The sequence below is a fragment of the Mytilus galloprovincialis genome, chromosome 4, assembly GCF_965363235.1.
Source record: "Mytilus galloprovincialis chromosome 4, xbMytGall1.hap1.1, whole genome shotgun sequence".
Taxonomy (NCBI): domain Eukaryota; kingdom Metazoa; phylum Mollusca; class Bivalvia; order Mytilida; family Mytilidae; genus Mytilus; species Mytilus galloprovincialis.
The window spans coordinates 69824556-69841767 of record NC_134841.1 but is presented as its reverse complement, the minus strand read 5'-3'; the positions used below and the strand labels follow the sequence as shown (position 1 = coordinate 69841767).

Genomic DNA, 17212 nt, shown 5'->3' with positions numbered 1-17212 from the left:
CTTAACATACCTTTCCGTTGGATCCTTTGACGGCATCTAGAGGAAATTTGGACAAAAATGCATACAAACACACAATCTTATCTTAACATACCTTTCCCTTGGATCCTTTGACGCCACCTAGAGGAAATTTGGAGAAAAAGGCATACAAACACACAATCTTATCTTAACATACCTTTCCGTTGGATCCTTTGACGGCATCTAGAGGAAACTTGGACAAAAATGCATACAAACACACAATCTTATCTTAACATACCTTTCCGTTGGATCCTTTGACGCCACCTAGAGGAAATTTGGACAAAAATGCATACAAACACACAATCTTATCTTAACATACCTTTCCCTTGGATCCTTTGAAGGTACCTAGAGGAAACTTGGACAAACAGGCATACAAAAACACAATCTTATCTTAACATACCTTTCCGTTGGATCCTTTGATGGCACCTAGAGGAAACTTGGACAAAAAGACATACAAACATGCACACAATCTTATCTTAACATACCTTTCTGTTGGATCCTTTGATGCCACCTAGAGGAAATTTGGAGAAAAAGGCATACAAACACACAATCTTATCTTAACATACCTGCTGTCTGATCCTTTGACGCCACCTAGAGGAAATTTGGACAAAAAGGCATACAAACACACAATCTTATCTTAACATACCTGCTGTCTGATCCTTTGATGCCACCTAGAGGAAATTTGGAGAAAAAGGCATACAAACACACAATCTTATCTTAACATACCTGCTGTCTGATCCTTTGACGCCACCTAGAGGAAATTTGGACAAAAAGGCATACAAACACACAATCTTATCTTAACATACCTGCTGTCTGATCCTTTGACGCCACCTAGAGGAAATTTGGACGAAAATGCATACAAACACACAATCTTATCTTAACATACCTTTCCATTGGATCCTTTGACGGCACCTAGAAGAAACTTGGACAAAAAGGCATACAAACACACAATCTTATCTTAACATACCTTTCCGTTGGATCCTTTGACGGCACCTAGAGAAAATTTGGACAAAAATGCATACAAACACACAATCTTATCTTAACATACCTTTCCCTTGGATCCTTTGACGCCACCTAGAGGAAATTTGGACAAAAATGCATACAACACACAATCTTATCTTAACATACCTGCTGTCTGATCCTTTGACGCCACCTAGAGGAAACTTGGACAAAAAGGCATACAAACACACAATCTTATCTTAACATACCTGCTGTCTGATCCTTTGACGCCACCTAGAGGAAATTTGGACAAAAATGCATACAAACACACAATCTTATCTTAACATACCTGCTGTCTGATCCTTTGACGCCACCTAGAGGAAATTTGGACAAAAATGCATACAACACACAATCTTATCTTAACATACCTGTCCGTTAGATCCTTTGAAGGCACCTAGAGGAAACTTGGACAAAAATGCATACAAACACACAATCTTATCTTAACATACCTTTCCGTTGGATCCTTTGACGCCACCTAGAGGAAATTTGGACAAAAATGCATACAACACACAATCTTATCTTAACATACCTTTCCCTTGGATCCTGACGCCACCTAGAGGAAACTTGGACAAAAAGGCATACAAACACACAATCTTATCTTAACATACCTTTTCGTTGGATCCTTTGACGTCACCTAGAGGAAACTTGGACAAAAATGCATACAACACACAATCTTATCTTAACATACCTTTCCCTTGGATCCTTTGACGCCACCTAGAGGAAACTTGGACAAAAATGCATACAAACACACAATCTTATCTTAACATACCTGCTGTCTGATCCTTTGACGCCACCTAGAGGAAATTTGGACAAAAATGCATACAACACCAATCTTATCTTAATATACCTTTCCCTTGGATCCTGACGCCACCTAGAGGAAACTTGGACAAAAAGGCATACAAACACACAATCTTATCTTAACATACCTTTTCGTTGGATCTTTTGACGTCACCTAGAGGAAACTTGGACAAAAATGCATACAACACACAATCTTATCTTAACATACCTTTCCCTTGGATCCTTTGACGCCACCTAGAGGAAATTTGGACACAAATGCATACAACACACAATCTTATCTTAACATACCTGTCCGTTGGATCCTTTGAAGGCACCTAGAGGAAACTTGGACAAAAAGGCATACAAACATGCACACAATCCTATCAAAACTTACCTGCTGTCTGATCCTGGATGTCACCTAAAACATAAAATGAAATAGATAACCATACCTCACTTATAATTCTTTAAAGTGCCCTATAGAAAATGGAAATAAATTAAAACAAGAGTGCACACGCTGAAATGTCTCGCCTTCTATATTAATCATTGATATGATGTTGATAGTCCTAAGTATAAAGCTTTATTACAACTGTCTCATGAACTTAACATTAACCAAAATAACTAAACAAAGACCAATGAACCATGAAAATGAGGTCAAGGTCAGATGAACCATGCCAGGCAGACATGTACAGCTAACAATGCTTCTATACAACATATATAGTTGACCTATTACTTATAGTTTAAGAAAAATTGACCAAAACACAAAAAATTAACACTGTGCAATGAACCGTGAAAATGAGGTCATGGTCAAAAGAAACCTGCCCTACTGACATAAAGATCATAAAATATTTCCATACACCAAATATAGTTGACCTATGGCATATAGTATTAGATAAATAGACCAAAACTCAAAAACTTAACTTAGACCACTGAACCATGAAAATGAGGTCAAGGTCACATGACATCTGCCCGCTAGACATGTACACCTTACAATCATTCCATACAACAAATATAGTAGACCTATTGTATATAGTATGAATAAACAGACCAAAACACAAAAATTTAACTATAACCACTGAACCATGAAAATGAGGTCAAGGTCACATGACATCTGCCCGCTAGACATGTACACCTTACAATCATTCCATACAACAAATACAGTAGACCTATTGCATATAGTATGAAAAAAACAGACCAAAACACAAAAATTTAACTATAACCACTGAACCATGAAAATGAGGTCAAGGTCAGATGACACCTGCCAGTTGGACATGTACACCTTACAGTCCTTCCATACACCGAATATACAAGCCCTATTGCTTATAGTATCTGAGATACGGACTTGACCACCAAAACTTAACCTTGTTTACTGATCCATGAAATGAGGTCGAGGTCAAGTGAAAACTGTCTGACAGACATGAGGACCTTGCAAGGTACGCACATATCAAATATAGTTATCCTATTACTTATAATAAGAGAGAATTCAACATTACAAAAAATCTGAACTTTTTTTTCAAGTGGTCACTGAACCATGAAAATGAGGTCAAGGACATTGGACATGTGACTGACGGAAACTTCGTAACATGAGGCATCTATATACAAAGTATGAAGCATCCAGGTCTTCCACCTTCTAAAATATAAAGCTTTTAAGAAGTTAGCTAACACCGCCGCCGTAGCCGCATCCCTATGTCGAGCTTTCTGCAACAAAAGTTGCAGGCTCGACAAAAAATAGAAGAAAGAAATACACCTATAGAAAAAAGAAAGAAAAAAACACCATACATATGAAAACATGAAAATGAAATATACTGAGCCAAAAAAGTTTAGCAACACTTTTTTTTCATTGTTATTTGTTGTTTCTGGATTTTTGTTTATTAAACATCATTGATATAATCCTTAGTTTTACCTGAAATTTTAAACAGTCGTACTTTTTGCCAGGTGATTGATTTCGTGCCATTTCAGCTTTGCACGTGTAATTGATGTTTTACTTTCTGTACCTGTACTTTTAAAACAAAATTCAATTTTGTTTTTGCACACACGTTCAGAAACACACCATTGGTAAGAAAAACACATAAAAGTTTGAAAAAATTGCATGGGGCGTCAACCATGCCTCTCGGAAAATGACGGTCAGATGGCTCTTGGAATGGTTGATGCCAGCATGAGTGTTGCTGACGTTGTGGCTCGATTTTATGTGCATAAGTCAACAGTTTAGGGACTAGCAAACAGAAATCAACAAATTGCAACAACACAGGATAGGTTGATATGCCGTAGATCAAAAACAACAATCGTCAACATGTGGTAATGTTCTTCTGGCCACAAGAGTAGTGCATTGACTAAGGGTAGCTGCTGGTGTTCCTGCCAATCCTTCATTGATGCACTTAGAACATGGCAGAGAAATTGATTTTGAATAACACTATACTCATTTCCGCATTTTGACCCTCCCGTGCTCCATACAAAAAATATCCTAATGAATATGAGTGTTAAACATTCATGTTGCTTCTGACATGTCATAATTCCATTTTTTTATTATCATTTTGTAATAAAATTTCTTTTTGAGCTCAGTATAGATAAACATACATCACTTTCGATTCTTTGAAGTTACCTATGCTATATATTTTCTATAGGCTATAAAAAATATAAAGAAACTTAAAATCCAATTGTTCAGAGATCAATTGCAGGTCTTTCCACAAGTAAGGATAATTTTAATAGTATTCTTAAAATTTTAATTGGATTACCTCCCATACACTAGCAAATTTACCTGACGATATCGGGATAAAGGTATTTAGTGGGATCTTAAAATGCACTTGTGATTTGTTTAAAACCGGTTATAAAATAAACGAAGAAATGTCGAAATGTTCAGAACTTATTTAAATCTGTATTTGGGTAAGATGGTGCAAGCATACGATTTTTATTGCGTCTTACACTTTGAGAAGTGAATAATCTTTAGCTACTTTATTTAAATATTGTGTAAAAACGTTAATTCTGAGCTATGAAGTCAAGTGGCTCGAGCATTTTTCTGAGGAAGTTTTAAAAAATTGCAAAGAAATATTTGAACAGTGGATTAGCTTTCATTAGTCTTCACTATCTATAGATTAACAACTTTTGGTGATATTTATAATTTAAAATCATCATTGAAGGTGGAGCACGATTGCAGAGTTAATTAATTATACTGATGTGCCATTTGTATGCAAGAGTGACATTCTGTTGTATTATGTGCCAATTCGAAAAAGTTATGCAAGTATTGTCTCCCTTTAACAGGTTCATTATTTTATAATATATGTTTCTGATATAATTTTGAATAATTACAAAATGTATCAATTCAATATATTTCAGCTTTAGTTATTGGTGTATCAAAAACATTGGGTGTACGAATATCATTTCATAAATTTGAAAGTTTAAAACGATAACATACCAATATAAAGAACCATTCATCATTTTTGAAAAAGACTATCAATCAAAATCAAAGTATCCATTGTCCCTTCATGATAGATTGATTGAGAAATGAACCAGAGTTATCTAATAGTAATCACAGAGAGAGACTAGCAAGCAATTTTAAATTGAAGCTTATTCAAGGTTAAAACAATTTTCCACTATAAACAAATGTTTACTGTATACAAATATAAGGACTTTGTTAGCTAAATCTACAAATTTTATTAGATATAAATTATGAATTTTTTATTACAATAGATTAATATGCTACTTACACTGCTTTTAAATTGTTTAAGTTGTCCAGAAAAACCTTTGTCCCCCTTTTTTTGCCCCTTTTTGGCTATTGATTTGTTCCATTACCCCCTATAACCATCCTTTGTAGTATGGAAACTTGTGGCATCATTTCAGAGAGATTTATACACTTTTAAAAAGACAAGTTATTGACTGAAAACTACCACTAGAGGCTCTTAAGAGCCGGTGTCGCTCACCTTGGATTTATGTGCATATCAAACAAATGACACAGATGGATTCATGACAAAATTGTGTTTTGGTGATGGTGATGTGTTTGTAGATCTTACTTTACTGAAAATTCTTGCCACTTACAATTTTCTTTATCTATAATAAAATTGGCCCTTTAGTAACAGAGGAAAATATTTTGTAAAAATTAACAAAATTAATGAAAATTGTTGAAAATTGACTAAAAAATGGCAATAACTCCTTAAGGGGTCATCTGACTATTTTGGGCATGTTGACCTATTTCTACATCTTACTTTGCTGAACAGAATTATATTATATATTATTATTAAACATAGATATTGATTTTTTTAACAATTTAATTCCCTGTCAGATTTGCTCTAAATGCTTTGGTTTCAGAGTTATAAGCCAAAATCTACACTTTACCCCTATGTTCTATTCTTAGCTATGGCAGCCATCTTGGTTGGTTGGTCTGGCACCAGACACATTTTTAAAACTAGATACCCTAATGATGATTGTGGCCAAGTTTGGTTATGCTTATTTGGGTCCCTTTTTGGCCCCTAACTTATTGAAACCCTTCGAGCAAGAACCCAAAAACTCAATTCCAGCCTTTCCTTTGTAGTAAGGCAGCAACCATTTGATTTTCTGGGGGGGGGGCTGTGGATTTTTTTGGAAAAAAAAGTTTGTTTTCAGTTTTTGGAGAAAAAAATAATATGTTTTGATTCCTGTTTCCTGTCCATTTATAAGGAAATGGGGAAAGGATTTTTTTTTAACAAAATTTACTTCAGGATACTATCTTATGATCATAAACAAGCTTCTGTCAAAGTTTGGTAGAAATCCAGGATAGTTTTAGAAAGTTAATAAAATTTCAACAAGAGTGCACACCCTGAAATGTCTCGCCTTCTTTACTTATCATTGATATTATGTTGACAGTCTTAAGTATAAAGCTTTAGTACAACTGTCACATAAACTTAACTTTAACCAGGACAAGAGTGCACACGCTGAAATGTCTCGCCTTCTTTACTAATCATTGATGATAGTCCTAAATATAAAGCTTTATTACAACTGTCACATAAACTTAACCAAGAAAACTAAACATTGACCAACGAACCATAAAATGGGGTCAACGTCAGATGAACCATGCCAGGCAGGCATGAACAGCTAACAATTCTGCCATACAACAAATATAGTTGACCTATTACTTACTGTTTAAGCAAAACAGACCAAAACACAAAAAACTGAACACTGAGCAATGAACTGTGAAAATGAGGTTAAGGTCAAATAAAACCTGTGTGACTGACATAAAGATCATACAATATTTCCATACACCAAATATAGTTGACCTATTGCATATAGTATTAGAAAAAAAAGACCAAACTCAAAAACGCAACTGTGACCAATGAACCATGTAAGTTTGAGGTCAAGGTGAGACGACACCTGTCAGCTAGACATGTACACCTTACAAAAATTCCATACACCAAATATAGTAGACCTATTGCATACAGTATTAAAAAAAAACAGACCAAAACTCAAAACTAAACTATAACCACTGAACCATGAAAATGAGGCCAAGGTCAGATGACACCTGCCAGCTGGACACGTACACCTTACAGTCCTTCCATACACTGAATATACTAGACCTTTAATTGCTTATAGTATCTGAGATATGGACTTAACCACCAAAGCTTAGCCTTGTTCACTGATCCATGAAATGAGGTCAAGGTCAAGTGAAAACTGTCTGACTGGGATGAGGACCTTGTAAGGTACGCACAAATCAAATATAGTTATCTCATTACTTATAATAAGGGAGAATTCAACATTACAAAAAAGTAGTCACTGAACCATGAAAATAAGGTCAAGGAGATTGGACATGTGACAGATGAAAACTTCGTAACATGAGGCATCCATATACAAAGTATGAAGCATCCAGGTCTTCCCCCTTCTAAAATACAAAACTTTTAAGAAGTTATCTAACGACGCCGCCTCCACAGCCACCTGATCACTATCCCTATGTTGCAGGCTGACTTGTATAAACCCTAAAACCAAATTTCAGAAATTCTTGTATTGTAGTTCCTGAGAAAAAAGTGGCGAAAATTTTCAATTTGGCTATTAGGTGTAAAATGATACAAAAGTTCGGTAAACAGGAAGTTGCTTAGTGATGAATCTGAAAACGCATCACTTGGTATAGCTGATATATATGTAGGACTCTAAAGTGCGATGGTCACGCTAAAGTGCGATGGTCTACGCTAAAGTGCGATGGTCACGCTAAAGTGCGATGGCTGTTTGTTCGCTAAAGTACGATGGTTTATCACGCTAAAGTGCAATCGGACTAAAAAGGTAATGTTAAAGGGCTTAAAGTTAATTAAAGAACACAGATTTAAAAAATAGACTTCTTGCGAAAGCTAGTACAAGGTTTTATGACATATTTGATAGGCTTTATAATTATCGGTAGTCTTAAGTGATCATTGTTTTAAATTAAGAAGGACGACCACGTAATTATTGCTAAAATGGTAATTTTTGTGTGACAAAAATCTATATATCCTGCATATGTTTTTTTTTAATTCAGGCTGGTATCACATATTTGGATAACAGTCTATCACTAATGTGAACATTTTTCTCTCAAAGTTGTCATTGTAAATTACAAATACAAAATTCGTTCTAATTTTTTAGCAGACAATTTATGATTTACGCATTGAAACATGACGTACCTTTATTTTACCGACTTTAATTACTTTTCATTAAAATCAATATTTGAACGGGAACGGCAAAGTAAACTTTAACATAAACAATGATTTCAATGTATCCGTTAGCTTCAAATAGAAAGTGGATAAAGGATATTTATAAATAAATGCATATATACTTTTGTATCTGTATAGTAAGATGGTCGACTGCAGGACAAAAGTCATTCTTCTAGCACCGAAAAAATCCACATTTGCTTCAGCCAACAAAACACAGTTATCATGTTTAAATTTAGTAAGTCATGGACATTCGATTTAAAGTTGTTAATCAAATATTCTATATTTTATCTTTCGGCATGTTCATTTTTTGTTTGTATAAAAGTTTGTTCACGTCATAATCCATAGTATGTTTATTACATCTATACTTTTGCGGACTATCGCACTTTAGCGTGTGTAGGCATCATACTTTAGTGTAGACCATTGTACTTTAGCGTCCCCATCACACTTTAGAGTCCTACATTTATAAACCCCGAAACCAAATTTCAGAAATCCTTGTATTGTAGTTCCTGAGAAAAATTAGACGAAAAATATTCATGGGACGGACGGACTGATGAACTGATGGCTGGATCGACAGACAGAGGTAAAACAGTATTACCTACCCCCACCTACCCCCCTTTTTCAAAAGGGGGGAAGGGGGTAAAACAGGGGCGGATCCAGCCATTTTAAAAAGGGGGGGTTCCAATCACATGATCCCATTCAAATACATTGATCGTCCAAAAAAAGGGGGGGTTCCAACCCCCGGAACCCCCCCTCTGGATCCGCGCCTGGTAAAATGAGTTGTAAAATGTGAATATTTTTGAACTATGAGATTTCAAGTTATTAGAACATATATTATAGACATTAAGTAACTATAAAGAATTGTATTACTGTATATATTTTATGTCCTTATATTTTTACAGTTAGGGGTTTTTTGCTTGTGAGAGAGCTGTCTACCTATTCTATTATCATGATTAATGATATATAAAATACATTTCATTCGAGTATAAATTTGAAAAAGAAATTTTGGACTAATTTGTAATGATTTTTCAAGCTGTTTCTCCAACTAATTTGAAAACTAATTTTCAAGCTGTTTCTCCAACTAATTTGAAAACTATTTTTTATTATCTAACAAATTTTAACATAGTTTCAAATACAATTGTAATGAGCAAATACTTACATCATCATTATCTGGCAACTAAAATGAAATCGTCTGCCTGTAGGTGTCAGGACTGAACTTTCATCTGGGCTTATCCATCTGTAATACAAAATAAAATTATTCTTATATGTTTGAGAAAACAGTTAGTAATTGAAATAAAAAAATATACTTAAATCAAAGTAATATGAAGATATAATTGACAATCAGAAGTTTTTCTTTCGTTCTATTAGACTAAATTAGAGAAAAGATTTCCAAGCGCATGATGCATGATACGCTGGACGCTTTTGAAGAATAAAGTTCCATAATTCCTCAATGTTATAAATTTATAAAAAAAAATAATTAAAGGAGGTTTAATTTAATAGGTAGAAATCCGTCACCAAATTTTCATGAAAACTGCTCAAAGCACTTGAGTTATTGCCTGAAAAACGGGAAAATCCCCAATTTTTTATGAATAAAATTTCATGACTTGTAGAACACAAAATTTAAAATTTATAAAGATTGAAAAGGAGCTTACGTCAAAACATTTTAAAAATAATTATCAAACTTTTAATGCAAATTGGTTAAAGCATTTTGGTGTTATTGTTGGACAAGGTATACCATAATACGTCCCTTAAATGGGCGTAGAAAAATAAAAAGATGGGGTATGATGAGACAACTCTCCACAAGAGACCAAATGACACAGAAATTAACAACTATAAGACAGCCTACGTAATGACAATATGTCTGGAGGATATGATATTTCAATAAACCTTCTGATCATCACAAGCCAATGAAAAGTGTTCAGACCCTGCATGCAGCTAAAAGACATTAATAAAGATGAGTAAACAGTCCAACCAGAATTCAAATGATCTAAAATAAAAGTTTTGACATTCATGCACAGCCCATAATTCACTATTTTCAGGAAGTGATATTACAATGAAAGATGACCTTAATATCACTTAGGTAACAAACTTTTAGAAAACATGATATGCTGAAGGCCACAACAAATTAATTTCTAGTTCTTTTTACACTTATCAAAAAAAAAAGGGTAGCAAGAGAGTGAAAGTTTGTTGGTTTTTTCTTCTTCAAAATTTCATTACTTGGCAAGCTAAAGAATTTTTACAAGCGACCAATATTATTTTTGAAATATTAAAAAAATAAAATCTATGAAAAATATTTTATGCCACCTTCTAACCTCTCAAAGAGATAATGTTTAAGCAAGGGTTTTTAATCCACAGAGTTCTGAACTCTGTACATAATGCATCATATCTAACATTCATATTTTTACCGCATGCAGTGATAGTAATGCCCCACTCTGGCATGGGTTTTACTTCCAGTTTGAGAAAGCCCTATAGTGAGGCCACAATTAAAAATATTTTGGTTTGCCCAAACCCTACCCAAACGTTGAGAGTGGGTAGGTAGGTAGGTATTTTCTTTTTTTATCAAAGAGAGAAACTGAAGTGTCGTGTGATTATTAGTCTTCATGCCTATGTGATTAAAAAAAAACTTCTTCAAATCAGGACAATAAAAGAATTTGAGTAGGCAGCTTTTTTCTGGGTAGGTAGCGTTTGGGCAAACAAACCTATTCTTTTTTATGGCCTGACCTGGTATTTCTAGTCCCCAGTCACCCAAAGGGGGGAGGGGGAAGAAATATTTAATAGCAATCAAATCTTTATGTATATGGGATATATTGCTCTGTGTTGAAGGCCATACTGTGTGTGAACTGTACTGGTTACATACCTCAACATATTTGGTCTCTGGTGAAAGTTTGTCTCATTGACAATCATACAAATTATTTTTAAAAGATTTAGTATGTTCAGTTGGATTGAAGTGCTATTTCAATTACCACAAACACTTTCCTATCAATTTCCATGCTTTATAACTTTGTAATGATACTAAAAAAATATAAATTAAAGTTTGGAGGAAAAAAAACTTGGTCAAGGTCAGATGAACCATGCCAGACAAACATGTACAGCTGACAATTCTTCCATACAACAAATATAGTTAATCGATCTATTGCTTATACATGAAGTTCATGAAAAACAGACCGAAACACAAAAACTTAACAATGAGCAATAAACCATGAAAAAGAGGTCAAGGTCAGATGAACCATGCCAGGCAGGCATGTACAGCTAACAATTCTTCCATACAAACAATTTAATTGACCTATTGCTTATAGTTTAAGAAAAACAGATCAAAACCCAAAAACTTAACAATGAGCAATGGACTGTGAACACGAGGTCAAGGTCAAATAAAAAATGTGCGACTGACATATAGATCATAAAATATTTCCATACACCAAAATATAGTTGACCAATTGCATATAGTATTAGAAAAAAAAGACCAAAACTAAAAAACTTAACTTTGACCACTGAACCATGAAAATGACGTCAAGGTCAGATGTTACCTGCAGGCCTGAGTTGGTCATGTACACATTACAGTCCTTTCATACATTGAATGTACAACACCTTTTGCTTATAGTATCTGAGATGTGGACTTGACCATCAAAACTTCACCTTGTTCACTGATCCATGAAATGAGGTCAAGGTCAAGTGAAAACTATCTGACGGGCATGAGGACCTTGCAAGGTACTCACATACCAAAAATAGTTATCCTATTACTAATAATAAGAGATAATTTAACATTAGGCAAAAATCTTAACTTTTTATTACAGTAGTCACTGAATAATAAACATTAGGTCATGGACATCGGACATGTGACTGACAGAAACTTCATAACATGAAGCATCCATATATAAAGCTTTTAAGAAGTTAGCTAATGCCAACGCCGGATCGATCACTATCCCTATGTTCAGTTTTCTGCAACAAAAGTTGCAGGCTCGACAAAAACAAGAATGTGTCCAAAGAACATGAATTTGTACTATCATTTTCCATGTTCAGTGGACCGTGAAATTGGGGTCAAAACTTTTAATTTGGCATTAAATATAATATCAAAGGGAACATGTGTACTAAGTTTCAAGTTGATTGGACTTCAACTTCATCAAAAACTACCTTGACCAAAAACTTTAACCTGAAGCTGGACAGATGGATAGATGAACGGACGGACGAACAAAAAGACAGATGACGAAAACGGACGCAGACCAGGAAACATAATGCCCTCTACTATTGTAGGTGGTGTATAAAAAAAAGATAACAAATATAATAGTATCATTGTGGTACCACTCCAATGCATTGCACTGCCATCATTGGGATTATCTCTCATCCATGTTATAGCATCAAGACATTGAAAAATCTTCCAAATTATTCAGAGGCTTCAGTGCTTAATATAGTGCCAAATTGTGGTCTTCCACTAAGCACTTTAAACATTGCATTATCAGTCTGATTAAAATTTTGTTTTTTATGAATTTGAAGACACAGGTTTCTTTTATAAAAAAAAGTACTTTTTTCTGAACAGAAACTTCAGCTGTATAAATATGTTGACTCTATTATTGAAATTCAGGTGGTTTATATTATCAGACAAGAGGAATTTCTTTCGGGAAAGTGTTTACTTTTGTGAAATATAAAATAATTTGAGTTTTAATAAGGCAAGGATTTTTAATTTATTGGTTTATTGATAGGCTTAATTCTATGAAATTTTCATGCAGAAATTTCATTTTTTTTTTATTTTCCATTTAAAACTTTCTGTCATGAAGTCATGTAAAATAAACTTATCTATGACCATATAATACCAGATAGATGTAAAGTTCTCAGTGGCGGATCCAGAACTTATCATAAAGGGGGGGGGGGGGTGCTGACTGTCCTAAGGGGGCCCCACTTCAGTCTTGCTTCAGTGAATCCCTATATAATCATATAATCAACCAAATTTTTCCAAAGAAAGGCCCCCCCTTAGGACCCGCCTATGGTTCTTTGGGTAAAGTTTCTTCAGATAAAATAAATATGTGCTCATTTGACACTAGAGACAATATCTGAAAAAGTCTAATTTCCATGTCCTGCACTTCACCAGCAATTATTTTTTTATTCATTCAACCATCTTTTTTGAAAATTTTAAGTTTCAGTATAAATTAAATTATATAATGCACCAACTCCTGTCAATTTAACACTCATTCTTATATTTCTTCCAATAAAATATTGTAATTTAAATGTTCAACCCCCCCCCCCCCCCCCCCCCCCCCCTAAAATCATGTTGTCCCCTGTGTTTTTTTGAAAACTAAATCATTCAAATAATATCCAAATTAATTAAACAGGCGTCCGATTCTCACATATATATTATTTAATAAACTTGCCCCCTAATTTGTCTTTTTATATTATAACTATAGCATATAATAAAATTTTTCAAATTTTAAGAGAAAAAAATTTGTCCCCAGGGGTGATTTCCCTCCTGTTACCACTGTTTTTTTTTTACCTGTGGAAACGTTTACAAGACCAAGAGTTATTTTCCCATTATGTATTGTGAAGAGCATCATTCCCTGAATGTATTAGTACAAAGAAATAGTTGGAAAGGCGGCCAGGTTTGAAAATTCAAGCCCATCCAAGGTAAGAATTTATAGAAAAATACTTATTGGTGTTCAATCCTGTTATAGCCTTTTCTTACACTTTCTGAGAATATTTTTAAGTGTGCACCACAACATTAAGTGTGTTTTTATATCATCTTTTTAAAAGTTATATGTCACAGGAAATACACTTACATTTAATGTGATAAAAAGGACAAAAACTATCGCGTAATTCCTTTCTGTTACGTTCTGTCATGTTACCTGATAAAAAGTAACAGCATAACCATCATCAGTAACAGGAAGGATGTTCAAGACAATTTCACTGAAGAATCGAAAAGTTAATTTACTATATGCCAACCATTTCATTTAATATAAGTTATCACCACCATATCAAATAAATTTCAAAATAATATACAGTATAATGAATAAAAAAATAGGTTTTTTGCTTTTGATAACAGCAGAGAACATTGTGCAATTCTAGTATAGTAGATAGTAACAGAAAGGAATTTATTTAAGAATTTTTCATTACCTAGGCAGATTTTTCATCTTGCAAATACAGTTTCAAAGGATAAATGACATTGTTTGCTGTTATCTTCCAATTGTGACCAATCTAAAATGATGTATTTTTCTTAAACTTTAAAATAAAGCAGAAAAATCCTTTCTGTTACCAACTCTGTCCTGTTACGTTGTCCTGTTACTCAAGATTCTTTCATGTTACCCACATATCTGACTATATTTAAAGTATTTTTCTAAACCTTTTGTATTGCAAATGCTAAAATCAATAATTGGCATTTGATAAACTATTGCAGGATATACTAGTAAACCACAAATAGTGTCTTAAACTTATTCCTTATTCCCATTAGAAACTTTTTAAAATTGATTCACTTTGGTAACAGGAAAGAACTGGAGTTTTTTTTTTGTACCATTTTTAAAATTGCCATTGTTTCCTTATTAAACAATTGTTTGAATTACAGAAAACAGTTCCTAGCAGAGGCGGATTTAGAGGGGGGGCCCAGGGGGCCCGGGCCCCCCCTTTTTGGGAAAAAATTTGGTTGCTTATATAGGGAATCACTGAAGCGTGACTGGAGCGGGCCCCCTCTTAGGTCAGTCAGTGGGCCCCCACTTATGAAAATTTCTGGATCCGCCACTGCCTAGATCCCCAATGTGTGTTCTTCGATTTGTGCTATTAAAATACCGGGTCTAAACATTTTTTTTTGTTTTTTTCTTATTGCCATAAATTAGACTTTTTCAGATATTGTCTCACTAAGTGGTTTTTACAAAAAAAAAAAATATTTTACATGACTTCAAATGTACCCCTCATAATAGGGATAGTCATTACATTGATAGGTTACCCTGAGGGGTTGTTCCCAACCTGAAATGGTTAATATAGTTGTCAGTACAACAATAATGATAGACTTAACTATACAATCCTGTAAAGCACTGAATATGGTTTATACTACATAATACTTTATAGACCTGTTTTTTTTTTATTTCTATTTATTTCTATGGCATGTTAACTCGATTTACATAAAAAAAAAAAAAAACCACACACACACAGGCCGTGCGGGTCGAGTAGACCCGCCAGGGAAAATATAGTAGTGTAACAAATTCAAAGCAGATTACTGAATTATGAAATTTGAATGTTAAATCTTCTTTCTGGATTGTCTTTTTATAAACTCGTTTTCGACAGCCACCAAAATAAACTTGACATTCATTTTGTGCAACACTTCTATTATTTTTCCATTAATTTGTTAACATGTTATTATTAAAGAAAGAATACAATCTACCTTATGCAAGAGACTTTCCAACCAAAGTGATATTTATCCTAAGTGAACAGCCTGTTTCGTGTAACTAGTAATTCAAAATGAATTCCATGATAAAGTGTTCACAAATTAGAACAAAAGAACTATCCCGCCAAATCATAGTGCCCAATAAATAGCCGTGAGGCATTTTGTCCAATGAACCATGCAGCCGAAATACAGTATTGTGAAATCTGTTCAAGTTAAAAACACAAGTTTAACCTTTCCAAGGATTTGTATAGTAAGTCTTACTATACAAATCCTTGACCTTTCTTAAGCCGTATCAAAAAGATACGCCATCTTCTGTTAGGGTTTTTTTTTTTGTGATTTTTAGGTGCTAAGACACTAGAAAATAAGGCAGCAACCATTTGATTTTCTGGGGGGGCTATGGTTTTTTTTTCTGGACAAATTTTTATTTTTTTTCACGACAAGTCGAAAACATTTTTTTCTTTCAATTTTAGCATTACATATAGTGGCAGCTGAGGGTGAAACAAACAATTTTTTTTCTCAGAATCAAAAACAAATTATTTTTTTCTCCAAAAACTGGAAACAAACTTTTTTTTCCAAAAAAAAACCATAGCCCCCCCCCCCCAAAAAAAAAAAAATCAAATGGTTGCTGCCTAAGGATATTTTTTTCCATCAGTATCAATTAGTTTTCTAGTTTGCAGAACAACAGCATTTTGAACCATTCGAATACTCTTCCCCTGTCTGGGACCCGTACAAAAGGCAACACACCACTCAGGTTGAGCAGGTACAGCGTAAGGCAGCCAGGTTTGTCTTCAATGATTATAAAGACAGATCACCTAGAGCAGTTTCAAATTGGAATTGGGAAAATTTAGAAATAAGAAGGAAAAAAGCTAAATTAACTATGCTATATATAAAATAAATTGGGGGTTAGTTGAAGTTCCTAAGGACAATTTAACAATATCTGATAGACGTACTAGGGGGAAACATAAATTTAGGCAAATATCAACAAATAAAGATTTTTATAAATTTTCATTTTATCCTAGCACTATTTCGGACTGGAACTCGCTACCTGAAGCAATAGGTATGTCTGACACCCTGGAATCCTTCAAAAGTGGCATATCCACTCTAACATTTGAAGGATCCACAACAACTTTTTAAACTTCAAAGCCACTGTACAAAATGTATATATGTTATTGTAACGAATTTTTTTTTTGTCATATTATTTTAAATTAAGTCCATATGTACATAGCACACAAGTTCCGGGAAGTTTTACACTCCTACCTAGGAGTCTACTCCCGTGAAGAAGACTGTATTATTTTTGGAATTTTTATTGTTACAGAATTGCCATGCCAAAGGATAGAACCCTGGGGAACCCCTTTATGAATGTAAGCATAACTGCTAAGAATACTATTAATTTTAATTTGTTGTTTCCTGTTTGTGAAATAAGATTTAAGAA

The 17212-nt window shown here is 34.0% G+C and overlaps 1 long non-coding RNA gene across 1 annotated transcript; it reads right to left on the bottom strand.

The window, feature by feature from the left end:
• Positions 1 to 1988: 1988 nt before the first annotated feature.
• Positions 1989 to 15941, bottom strand: LOC143070733 (uncharacterized). Its single transcript, XR_012976667.1, has 3 exons — positions 15778 to 15941; positions 9583 to 9660; positions 1989 to 2209 (listed from the first exon to the last, which is right to left on the bottom strand). It is a non-coding gene; the product is annotated as an uncharacterized LOC143070733 (long non-coding RNA).
• Between the last annotated feature and the right edge of the window lie 1271 nt (positions 15942 to 17212).